Source organism: Peromyscus leucopus, chromosome 3 (genome assembly GCF_004664715.2).
Source record: "Peromyscus leucopus breed LL Stock chromosome 3, UCI_PerLeu_2.1, whole genome shotgun sequence".
NCBI classification, from domain to species: Eukaryota; Metazoa; Chordata; class Mammalia; order Rodentia; family Cricetidae; genus Peromyscus; species Peromyscus leucopus.
Window position 1 is genome coordinate 157,803,377 of NC_051065.1, and position 13,555 is coordinate 157,816,931.

The 13,555-nt window shown below is 36.9% G+C and overlaps 1 protein-coding gene across 12 annotated transcripts in view; it reads right to left on the bottom strand.

Moving 5' to 3' along the window:
• Setd5 (SET domain containing 5) overlaps positions 1 to 13,555 on the bottom strand; it is an 89,823-nt gene that overhangs the window by 71,619 nt on the left and 4,649 nt on the right. The window lies entirely within an intron of this gene.

A 13,555-nucleotide genomic window follows, 5' to 3' on the forward strand; every position in this document is an offset into this window, starting at 1 on the left:
CTGTAGTCTACTTGACCAGGTCACACCATGGCCAGCTCTATGAACCTTTTTATTTTAAATTTAAAACATTTTATGATAAAGAATTTCAAATAAGTACGAAACTAAAATGGTATAGTGGACTCCATCTAGTCATTATCCGGTTCCAACAAATATCCACTGCTGATTTTGCTTCCTTTATTATCTCTTTATTCCATTGCAAATACCAGATAACCCACCATTTCATAAACAATATTTTACAAAGCACTCGGGAGGCAGAGCCAGGAGGATCTTTGTGAGTTCGAGGCCAGCCTGGTCTACAGAGCGAGATCCAGGAAAGGCGCAAAGGTATACAGAGAAACCCTGTCTCGAAAAACCAAACCAAACCAAACCAAACAAAACAAAACAATATTTTAGAGTGTATTTTTAAAGATAAAGATGTTTAAGACCTTTTTGCTTGAAGGAGGACTTTAGTTTGCCATTTTGTCCTTTCCTACAATTCTTTCTATCTAAAATATTGTCATCTAATACAAATTTTAGCATTTTTAAACTTCCAACCTCAAAATTATTAAATTCACTAAGTAACCTGCCAAATGTATTTTTGTCCAAAAAGTACTTTTAAAAAGCAAACATTAACTTTCTATGGTTAAGGAATGCCTGGACCTGATGGCAAACCTGTAATCCCAGCTACTTATAAAGTTCAGGCAGGAAGATCCCACATTGCCTGAGCTACACTGTTAGTTCAAAGTCATCCCAGGGGACTTAGTGAGAGAGGTTACTTCAAGGTCCTTTTTTAAAAAGTGTGTGTGTGTGTGCGCCTTTAAACACTCAAGCTTCACTGACAGATTAATCCCAATTAGGGTAAAGAATGAACCCTACATGGTACTCTATAGCTAGCATACATGGTACTCTATAGCTACTTTGAAGACTCTAATTCCTAAGGTTCAGCTGTCCTTAAAGCACCCTATTCTATTAAATTTTTAAAAAATATATATATATTTTTTATTGTGTGAGTCTGTGGGGGTACACACATATAACAGCACAGGTGTGGCGGTCAGAGGACATCTTTTTAGATTTTGTTCTCTTCCTCCAACTTTAAATGAGTTCCAGGGCTTGCACAGCTGAGCCATTCAGTGATTACATTTCTGAAGTAAGCACTGGCAGATCTATAAAACAAGAGACCTGCCTACTGTAGTGAAGGCATGTAGTCCCACGTAGGAGGTGGAAGCTGTCAGATTCACAAGTTCAAGGTCAACCTGGGCTAATGAGACTTTTAATTCAGAGGAGGAAGGACTGGGGATATAGCTCTATAGCAAGACAACTAACAAGCACATGCAAGTCCCTGGGTTTGACTACAGCACTACAAACAAATTAAGCCAGAAGTTTCAAATTTCAACTAGGTACCAATTACTCCTTTGTTATCAATTAGTTATTTTCATATAATCAATATAATAATGAAAATCAGGTGCTATTTATAACATATGAACATAATCCTAAGTAAGGTTGATTTAGAGCTTAGAAAACTAATCAAATACCCCTAAAATACCAACTTTCAAATTAAAAGCTACTGTTTGCCGGGCGGTGGTGGCGCACGCCTTTAATCCCAGCACTCGGGAGGCAGAGCCAGGCGGATCTCTGTGAGTTCGAGGCCAGCCTGGGCTACCAAGTGAGTTCCAGGAAAAGGCGCAAAGCTACACAAGAGAAACCCTGTCTTGAAAAACCAAAAAAAAAAAAAAAAAAAAAAAAAAAAAGCTACTGTTTACTGATTATTCTGTACCCGCCACTGTTTCTATACTCCATTTTCATGCGTTACCTCATGTAATGTTTAGTAATGTATAGTAACAACTCTATGAGGAAGGTACTATTTCTTATTAGGCCAAAGAATTAAACTTGCCAAGAAACTTGAATTAAAAATTAGAATCTGGGATCTACAGTTAAAGAGTATACTCTGCTCTTGCAGAAGACCCAGGTTCAGTTCCCAGCACCGATGTTGGGAAGCTCACAAACACCTGTAACTACACTTCCACGGGGTTCTGTACCTTCTTGCCTTATCAAGCACCCAAAAATGTGTGTACACATTAATATAGAACCAGAGGATGAATTAAGGTCTACCCAATTCCAGAGCCCCCATCTTTTTTTGTGGGGGGTGGGGGCGACAAATCAATCTCAAATTGTACTATTTCCTTTATAATTTAAATTTGTATATACAAATATATAATGTATATACAGTATATTCAGCATATTCCTCTCACGCTCATTTTCCCCTTTCAGAACCTTCACATTCTAATCACTATTCCTCACTGTTTTGCCTATTATAATTTAATACTGTTAGTCTACTTATTAGAACTTCATAGTGCTGAAACATGAAACTATAACTCTAAGATGTCACAGTTAGCAAGAATTAAACATTTAACCAATTTTAAAGCATTTGGTGGCGGTTGTGGTGCACGCCTTTAATCCCAGCGCTTGGGAGGCAGAGTCAGGTGGATCTCTGTGAGTTCGAGGCCAGCCTGGTCTACAGAGTGAGATCCAGGGCAGACACCAAAACTACACAGAGAAACCCTGTCTCGAAAAACCAATCATTCAATCAATAAATTAATTTAAAAAATGTATTTATTTGGAATGGAAGTGATAAAGTAAAGAAGGGTACTTCTGCTGGGCGGTGGTGGCGCATGCCTTTAATCCCAGCACTCAGGAGGCAGAGGCAGGCGGATCTCTGTGAGTTCGAGGCCAGTCTGGTCTACAGAGCGAGATGCAGGACAGGCTCCAAAGCTACATAGAGAAACCCTGTCTCAAAAACAAAACAAAACAAAACAAAAAACAACAAAAAAAAAGGTACTTCTAAATAGCACCTGAATTTCAAGACTAACGGTGAACTATTCAAGAAATGCCTGTTGAGGAGCTATTACAACAGCAGCAGTGTCAAGTATACCTGAAAGCTACCAGAAACAAACATAATCTAGCATTAAACGACTTTTATTAGTAGAAAAAGATTCCTATCCCAAATAAGTTATACAAGACGTTATAGTTCCTGAAAGAAACTATGCCACTAGTTTTATGGCATAAAACTATTTGTTAGTTATTGAAAAATCCAAAGAGAAATATTTAAATAAACTAAGTCTAAGTACTTCTTTCATTAAAACAGAAGTATCCTGAGAAAATACCATCTTGAGAGTCAGCAAGATGGCTCACCAGAAAAAGGTGTTCTACATCAATCCTATATACCCAAGTTTGATCCACAGAATGCATACGACAGAGAAAACTGACTCATAAGTTGACTTCTGACTTCATGCATGCAGATGTGCATGCCTACCCATAAATAAACGTAAATGCAAAAAATACTGTAATGTTCATAAAGAATAGGTGAAGTCTGAGTATAAGAGAGAAAGAGGACAGGAAAGAAGACATTGGGAAGTAGTAGAAGTAGGTTTTTTTTCTAAACCATACTTAGCTTTGTAAACTTCAGAGTAACTAGTACTTTAATTTATTTAATTGTAAAGCAGGTTATCCCTGAAAAAGAAATAAAAAATTAACTTCACTGAGTATCAAGCTGGTGGCATAACCACACAGAGAACACTCTAAGAGATTTAAAAATACTGTAATTTAATTGACTGTGCCTGAAGGGATATGCTTTAAGGAAAAAGAGGAAACAAGAAAACAAACCACCCACCTTTTAATAATCATATTGTTCTACTAATCTAAAACTGGTTTGAGTATACTTTGGCAAAAAGTGAAGAAATATGTTGGTGTCACTGGAAATTGGGAGCTGGGCACAGAAAAAAAAAAACGAGATCAGTTTACATTAAGTATGTGGCACTGAATTTGAAATATCGGTGATTAGGTGTTTTAAAAATAAAAGCTTTGTTTTTTGTTTTCTTTTTGGTTGTTTCGAGACAAAGTTTCTCTGTGTAGCTTTGATGTCTGTCCTGGATCTCGCAGAGATCTGTCTGGCTCTGCCTCCTGAGTGCTAGGATTAAAGGCATGTGCCACCACTGCCTGGCAAAAATAAAAGTATCTTTAAAGCCTTATTTATTTAAAAGACCTAGAAACAGCAGCATCAATTCAGAACAATGAACATTTCTAGTCTCCAAGGATCAATTCTCATTAAAACAAACTAAGGCCTAGTGAAATATCTGAAGAAGGAAGACAGACCTCTGAGTTCCAGGTGAATATGTGCTATATATCCCAAGACCCTGTTACAAAAGCAAAGCAAAAGACTACCCCCACCCCAACACACACACACACACACACACACACACACACACACACACACACACACACGACACTGTTTTGGAGTCAGAAACGGTAAAAATGATCCTAAAACATTTGGTCATACTAGAACTAGAAAGCAATGAAACAATTGAGGAAAGTAAGAATGAATTTAAAGGATTTACTTAGCCAACAGCCAACAGCAGTACATACAATCCGAATGTCAAAAATAGTAACAGCAAGAAACTAACACATTAAACATATTCAAAACCATGAGCACAAAATAGTAATACTTCACTGATCACCTCCTGTGGTTGCTAAGTTACCAATCCATTATTTTGAAAACCAATAAATAGGGGTGATGAAAAACAACTACTCATCTTGCCTTTGGTATTCAACTGTAACTTTACCCAATAATACATCGAAGGGAATATTTCAGCCTAAACAATATATGAAGTGATAGAATATCACCATTTCAAAAGCATAAAGAAAGAAGAATGGCTCTAGGCCCATGATTCCAAGCACAGTTGATAGAGCTCCTGAAATCTGCTAGACTCCCTCAAGAGGCACACTGTTCTTCCCTTTTCTGACTATATCCATATGAGGCATGAAAGTTCATTTTCAGCTTATCACAAATTAAAGGCAGAAGCAGTTTTGAAAAGGCAGCTGTCTTTTATTAAGATTGATACTAAAGAGATTTGCAAAAATGTAAAACAATGTCATTAAAAAAATAGAAAGTTTCTGTTCATTAAAAAAGAAAAAAAAATCTCATGTCAAGCTGGGGAGTGGTGGTGAACACCTTTGAACCCAGCACTTGGGAGGCAGGTGGATCTCTGAGTTTGAGGCCAACTTGGTCTACAGAGTGAGTTCCAGGACAGCCAGGCCTACACAGAGAAACCCTGTCTCTAAAAACCATAAAAACTAAAACAACAAACCTGAAAACCAACCAACCAACAAATGTCATTAAAAAAAAAAAATCTGATTGGTAATTAAAAATTTTAAAGATTCATCTTTTATTTATGAATATATGTGTATATACCCAAGGAGGCTGAATGAAGGCATCTATGAGCCACCTGACATGAACGCCTGGAAGTGAACTTGGGTCCTCTGGAAAAGAGCAGCATGTGCTCTGAATTGCTAAGCCATCTCTCCAGAACCCACTCAAACAATTTTTTGGGAACTTCAGCTTTTAACTAACATTTGAGGATGGTTGACCTAGGCCACAAATATCAACAGTTGCTTAATATCCTAACAGGCAAATACTATGAAACTCAACAAAGTACACAATACCATTATAAAATTTATTTATTTTATGTGCATTGGTGTTTTGCTGGCATGTATGTCTGTGTGAGGGTGTCAGAAGCCCTGGAACTGGAGATAGAGATAGATGTGAGTCACCATGTGAGTGTTGAGAATTGAACCTAGTCCTCTGGAAGAGCAGTCAGTGCTCTTAACTGCTGAGTCATCTCTCCAGCCCTACAATATCATACTACCTAATCACTTATTCATATGAAATGTAGGTATAAGGACATTTCATAGCAAAATGTATCAACGACAACCTAGCCTTTGAAATTCAAAAATTAGAAACTCTACAAAACAATATTTTAAAAAACATACATGACACAAAAAAGAGAGAAAAATCTATAGACTCAACCCAATCAAGTCCAAGTATGGCCCTTACCTTAAAAAGTTATTATGTATGAGTGTTCTGCCAGCATTTATGTATCTGAATCACATGTGTTGCAGGTGACCGTGGAGGCCAGAAGAGGGTGTCAGATCCCCTGGAACTGGAGTTACAAAGCTACCATCTGGAAGCTGGGAACTCAACCCAGATCCTCTGCAAAAGCAGCAAGTACTTTTAACTGCTGAGTCCAGTCCCATTATGATCCTTATCTTAACCAAATGGATTTGAGTAGGGTGTGCTGGGAGAATCCTGGTGTGTATTAGGCACATGTTCTAATACTGAGTTATACCCTTGATCCCTAAACAGGCTATTATTATTGTTGTTGTTTTGGGGTAGGGTCTCACACTGTGTAGCCCTGGAACTCACTTTGTAAACCTGTCTCTGTCTCTCAAGTGCTGGGATTAGGTATGTGCCACCATGCCCAGCCCTAAACAGGCTATTTTAAACTAACAATTTGATAAAACCAAAGGAAGCCCATTTTTCTGATTTGTTGTGTTTAGACTTTCCCTAATAAAGTTTTAAAATTAATCCAATCTTTAGCTACTTCTTGATATACTATTAATGAAAAGAAAATACATTTGAAAAATTGTTTACTAGGGGAGAATAAGAAACCAACAGACAAATTCTAGCATAGAATCAGAACTCTACAAAGATAACTGGTTTTCTAGGTAGGGACTGAGTTTCCTCCATAGTTGATGGTCTGTTCTGGGCCAGTTTTTCAGAGTAAAAAGGGTGTCACATGTTATCTATCTGAGATGCTAAAACAGTGGGTCTGTCCTAGGGAAACTGAGATACAGCATGGTCCCTCCTCACAAAAGCTTAAGAAAAATTATTTCAGGACTAGGGTGTAGCTCTACAGAACACTTGCCTTTCCTGTCATTATTCTAAAAAAAGGTAATCAGCTGAGGTGCTGGAAAGATGGTTCAGTGGTTAAGAGCACTGGCTGTTCTTACAGAAGACCAGAGTTCAATTCCTAGAACCTACATAGTGGCTCACAACCATTTATAAGCACCACAGCAGCGGATCTGACACTTTCTTTCATCTCTACAGGTATCGTGCATGCACATGGTGCAAACAGATACAGACAAAACACCCATACGCAGAAAATAAATAGCATTTTAATAAATCAGCTGAATCCTTTGCACAATTATTCACCACAGAAATGCACTACTAATATTACATATTTAGGAAAAACTAAGGCATTCCACCAAAAAATTACTTTTCACCTCTTGGTTAGCCATTGCAATTTTGTATAAGATTTATTTTATTGGTGAATTATATGCATATAAATGCGGGTTCCCTGGAAGGCCAGAAGAGACTATCAGCTCCCCTGGAGCTTGAGTGTGCTAGGAATCAAACATGGATCCTCTAGAACAGTGGTTCTCAACCTATGGGTTGAGACTCCTAGGGGTTGTTCAACAGTCCTTTCACAGGGGTCGCCTAAGACCATCAGAAAACACAGATATTTACATTATGGTTTATAACAGTAGCAAAATTACAGTTATGAAGTAGCAACAAAAGTAACTCTATGGTTGGAGGTCACCACAACATCAGGTCAGATGCATTAAGGGTGAGAACCACTGCTTTAGAAGATCAGGAAGTGCTCTTAATCCTGAGCATCAAGTCTATGAGTAAAGTAAAAACATTTGGTTCAGGCCAACTAAACCCCAAATTCCAAAGTAAAAGTACCTTGGAGTTAGCTTTCTTATTTACTTATTATACCTGGTATATAGCAACAGTAACTTCTGAGTACTAAAGCTGATGTTAGCAATGTTTACTTGTTTTGATTCTTAGAAGGTATTTAAATTTAGTTCTGCTTATTTATTGTGTGGTCAATGAAGTGATTGTTTAACCTGTAAAGATTCTGTTATTTTGTTTTGAAGATTTTAAATACAAACAGACACACTCTTTCAATACAAGTAGTCCAAATACAAAAATCCCAACAATTTCATGTATTTTCAGCCGCATCTTTAAATGTGCTTTGACATTATCAACCTGTCCTTATTTTGTACTTTTGCTGGGCTACAAATTAAAGTTCTATTTGACATAAATAAAACTAAATTTGTCCAGAAAGAACAGAAATATTGCTGGGCGGTGGCGCACGCCTTTAATCCCAGCACTTGGGGGGCAGAGGCAGGCGGATCTTTGTGGGTTCGAGGCCAGCCTGGTCTATCTACAGAGCGAGATCCAGGAAAGGCGCAAAGCTACACAGAGAAACTCTGTCTCGGAAAACAAACAAACAAACAAAAAACAAGAACAGAAATGTTTTAAGATACTTTAAAAATATTAATCAAATAATATCAATTTTACACTTGCTTCTATATTTTTTCCAGATCTATTTTTACAGTTAAAAAAAAAAAAAAAAAGCAATTCTAGCTAACACTTTTCAGGCTGTGGACACAGAAACACATTTACTTCCATGGCTGTAGTAGTTTGTGCCACAAAATTGAGAAAATAAAATGAATGCATTCATACAGCAATCTAATGTTACACTTACTGTGTAGTTATCTTACTGCCTCAAAAGCCCATCTTTGTTCTGTTTTAGGAGGTTAAATACTTATCTTAGAATGAAAGTAAGTTTTGTTTTTTTTTTTCCTAAATGTCCTTTTGGTCTTATATATAGATAGTACTTGCCAACACAGGCAAGGTCCTGGATTCAATTCTCAAAACTACAAAAAAAAAAAAAAAAAAAAAAAGAAAGAAAGAAAGAAAGAAAAAAAGCACTCTTTTGATATCTCTCAAATGTCACAATAACCACATTTATTTTTTAAATAAATATAACTATTTTTTCCTCTAAAAACAAGCCAACTCAACAGTTCATAGTAAAGAAAAATTTAATATAAATTAATGCAGAGGAAAACTAATTGCTAACATGTCTTTCAAGGTTCTTTTTTTTTTTTTAAAGATTTATTTATTTATTATGTATACGAAAGAGGGTGCCAGATCTCATTACAGATGGTTGTGAGCTACCATGTGGGTGCTGGGAATTGAACTCAGGACCTCTGGAAGAGCAGTCAGTGCTCTTAACCTCTGAGCCATCTCTCCAGCCCTCAAGGTTCTTTATAAGTAAAACCTTGCTTGGATAACAAGAATGTTCAATAGACTGTTAAATCACCCTTCTTCACAAAAGCCATGAAGGCACAAAACTACATGATGGTTGGTGGTGGGAAATAGAATTTTTTAATATGGGATAAAGATCAGAACAAGACAGGAATAAAAAAAAATTTTAAAGTCATGCACATAGGGAGAGAAAACAACAACTCCCTAATACAAATTGACAATGAATGCAAACATAAAACAATGAAATCCCTGTGGACTGACACTACATTATTAAATATACTAGCACAATCCTGGAAAATCTGAACCAGATCATAATGTCTAAGAATTACAAAGTTTCCATTCTTACTGTAACAGCAGCAGCACACACACACAGCTTATTCAATTATTCTTTTTTTTGGGGGGGGGGTGGTGGCTAAAAAATCTTCACATTTTAGGAGTGAAGAGGGAGGAATCTCAGCACCAGAATACAACAAAAAAATGATAAAAATCAAAACTTTCATTTTGAGTAGTGCTCAAAAAAAGCTTAAAGAATTCAAGCACAAAATTTTTATATTAAAACAGCTATTTAATTAGGTAGAGAGGTCAAAGGATAAAAAGGTTTAACTTTAAAAATCTTAATTCTAGTCATAAACCCAAGCTGTCTGTATACACTGGTAATCTCCACTGGTAATACAAACTGCAAATACACAATGGATTTCACCTTATAATGCAGTGGCATCTGGTAGTGATAATAACCATGAATAGCCAATGAAAGTATGTGCTTTAAAACCTTTCTCCAAGCTAAGACTCTGAATAAGATCTGAAAAGAGTGAAGGGCATAAAAGTTACCTCTGTCACTAGACTTTTTATGCATTAGCTTTAGAACATTAAAACAAACCCACAACCTATCAGAATATAAACTACAGTAGCCCATTCAGTTCCCCTCTTTGTCCTAGTTTCTTTTTTGCTGGGAAGAGGCGTAGTGGGATAATAATAGCAGGAAATAAGGTGGAGCAGCTGCACGGCAAGATGAGGTGCTGTGTGTATGTGTTTCACCTCCATATTGGCCTACTGCTGCCTTATGAAAATGAAATGAGCTGTTTGGGATGCCGTCAGTTATAAACATTACGAGGATCAAGATGTAGTTTCCTACTTCTTCACTTTTGTCAGGATCTGTTTTAGGTCTCTAGTCTGATTCAGCTAACAGAAGCAATAAAAGCTACATTTTAAGAGATTTCTAATATTTTCAAAGGGAATTCTAATGCTAGCACTAGCTACTTGGTAGAGAGATTGACTAGAACTAGCTTCCTTTCAGTTTCACAAATCTATGGAAATAATCCATGTTAAGTGATTGTAAGGCGAAGAAGTGACCATCTAAATTTCTATAGTAACATTTAATATACCTCACTGAAGTTCATATTAATGCTGTTGTTATTTTGCTGATGAGAAACTTTTCACAGCAGTGATAGTGACACAATACAAATTTACTTTCTTGTTTGGGCATGTGCGCACATGGGTATGCATATTTGGGCCAGAGGACAACCGTCATTTCATTTCTTGGGCACTGTCTTTCCCTCCAACACTCATACAGGGTCTCTTACTGGCCTAAATTGGCCAAGTAGGCCAGACTGATTGCTGAGTGAGCCCCAGGGATCTGTCTCTGCCTGCCCAGGGCTGGGATTACAAGCATCCATTATCCATTACACACATGGCTGTTTTACATGGGTCTGGGGAACCGAATTCAAGTCCTCTTTTTGCAAATACCTCATCAACTGATCCTTCTCACTAGCCTCTCAAATTTCCCTTTTTAGATCAAAATATTCTATGTGTTATAACTGTCCAGACTGTCATACTTAAAGTATTATGTGGGCAACACACTTGTATTTCTTTAACAAAAGAGAAATGACACAAAACTTGATCAATGTATATTATATACAACATTGTGGTTATGTTAGTTTAAAATCATGTCTTTGCCAATCCATAAAAAGAAATCAGCATTCTAGTTTTCTTTATCTCATTCAAGCAACAGATGTGCTCTTGGAAAAACAGTTCAAGGATTTCTAAAAATTAAATTGTTAAAACAAACTGTTCATGGAAATGAACTGTCATATACTACTTTATAAGGAGGAATCCTTTTGTAATCTAAATAACTGCTGTCTGATTTGTGAATGCAATTTTTAAAAAGAACTCTCATACATGTAACATTTGACATTTACTTTAAAACTAGCTGAAATGATTCAGGACAGACTGAACGTTTTAATAACAACTTCAACAGGAACCTAAATTTGGCAGTATCTCATGGTTTTCCCTGTAAGAGATATAGCTTACACACCTCTAACGCCATAATTCTTATTAAGTAACGAGCTAGATGCAATCACCTTCTGCTGAGAGCTAAGCACAAACTAATAGGATTGAGCCTAAACTAAAAGATGGGGGCAGCAGTAATCTCCAGAGCATATCAGATTCTGCAGGAAGTAGGAGGAAGACTGAAACAATAAGGTAGCTTTCCTTTTTGTGTGTGTTTTTGTTGTTGTTGCTTTTCTTTTGAGACAAAGTCTTATTCTGTAGCTCAGGACATACAGATGTGAACTACAATGCCCTGTCATATTTTTTTTTTTTTTTAAATCAAACCCTTTTCAAGACACATTTTACATGATGGTGATCAAACATGTGAATGTTGGACTGTGCATTTCCTTTTACTAAAATAAAATCAAAGTTAACAATATGCAATTACTGCACAAAGGAAAGAAAACACAGTATTTGACACCTTGTCGAATCTAAACCCAACTAAACATACTGCATGTATTGAAATACAAATTTAATTCACACAGAATGTGCCATTTCAATCCTTACTAAAATCTGGCTAGCAGATGCTCTAGACCTGGTCCACTAAGGAGGCAACTTACATTTAGAAGGGCAGGGAACATGGAACTCACTCTAATCCACACAAAGCTTGAGGTTTTTGCTTTTTCCCTTGGAAGATAGGATAGATTCTTCCCAGATTTCTAGAATATATGGAATTTGGGCTTAAAAGTATATGCTTGGCATGAATTCAAGGCTAGAGTGGGAACTGAAAACAGTTTCTTTAATTGTAAACCTAAGTGAATAATCTCCTGGGGGGGAAAAAAAAACCTCCTTTTGCTTTTCCTACCTCCTGCCCCTCCCCCACCAACACTGCTTCCCTGCTGTGCAAAGAGCCCTTTGTCCTGCCCCGCACTTATCTAGCTGTTTGGCCATATTGACAGGCCTACTGGAAGCATAATAAGGGAGTCAGTCTGACATAAGCAGCTGGCGATTTGAAACAAAAATCTTCCTTTTCTACTCAAACCAAATCCTGCTGCAGAGGTCTGTGGCTCCTCCCATACTTCCACCTATTTCTCAAACAGAGCAGCAAGGAACTGGCATTTCCCTTTGATCGAGCAGTATAAATCAAAAACTTGATTCCCTAGCCAGAAATTTCTATAGCCTCTGATTTGTTTTATATTGTAATTCAGAACATTAAGGCTTTTTTTTTGTTAAAGGTTTCCTTGCCTCTGAGTGTACACATATATGACTATCACTTCAATTCACCATGAAAACTCTGGGAAGTCTCACACTACAAGACAGAAGAGACAGGTTCCAAGCAAAACTGACCAATAATCTTAGGGTTTTAAAAATACCAAGGATTCGAAAAAGCCAAAAATTCATTTTTCTGACTTCATATCAAAGATACTTTAAGGGAATTTACATTAAATAAGTCATTTCCCTAGTTACGCTGCCAAAAAAAAAAAAAATCAATAAAAAGGAAAGAGCGGGGCAGGATGGGGTCTGAGACCCCTTACTCAGAAGGAACACACACACACACACACACACACACACACACACACACACAGACACACAGACACACAGACACACACAGAGGCTGGACTGAGCATCACTGTCCCTTTAGTTACCTCACAGATCCCTTCCTCAAATGCTGAATAAGAACACTCCCAAGTGATGCTTGCTAACAGAATCACCCGTCAGGGTTACTGGCATCTCTACCCCATTTATAATTAAATACAGAATAGGACAATTTCCCTAAGATTACATGATTTAACAAAGTATGTATAGATTAGTGAAAGAAAGGCTATTCTCTCTACCTTTTGCAACCTTCCCTGAATTCTAGCCATTAGAGAATATATACAATACCAAATGAAGGTCATGTCATTTAGTAGACATGTTAGAATCTCGAGTCCAGAGTACTATCAATCTATCATTACTGTTCTAAGAAGTCAAATTATAAATGACCACCTGTATTATACACACATTTTCCAAGGCACTTTGCAGTTTAAGTTCACCACTAGCTAGGCCTCTCAATTTCAAAATAAACTGACGAGTCACTAGAGTTTAGCTGAAAGTTACTAGTAAAAATCTTATTTATTTATGATCTAATTTCCCTTTGATATGTACTCAACAATTACTGATTGCGATGGCCTAATGTTTCAGTTATTTCAATATGAAGATGATTTTATTTCCCCGTCCAAAGGCAAAGCTGACATATCCACCTTTGTCACAAGGTCAGAATAATTTTGGAAAGTATGCAGGCTCTTAGATACTCAACAGTATCAAAAGATGTAAGCATTTTTAAGTGCCAGTCCAAGCAATCCTTCTAAGAAAAAAGTCTCT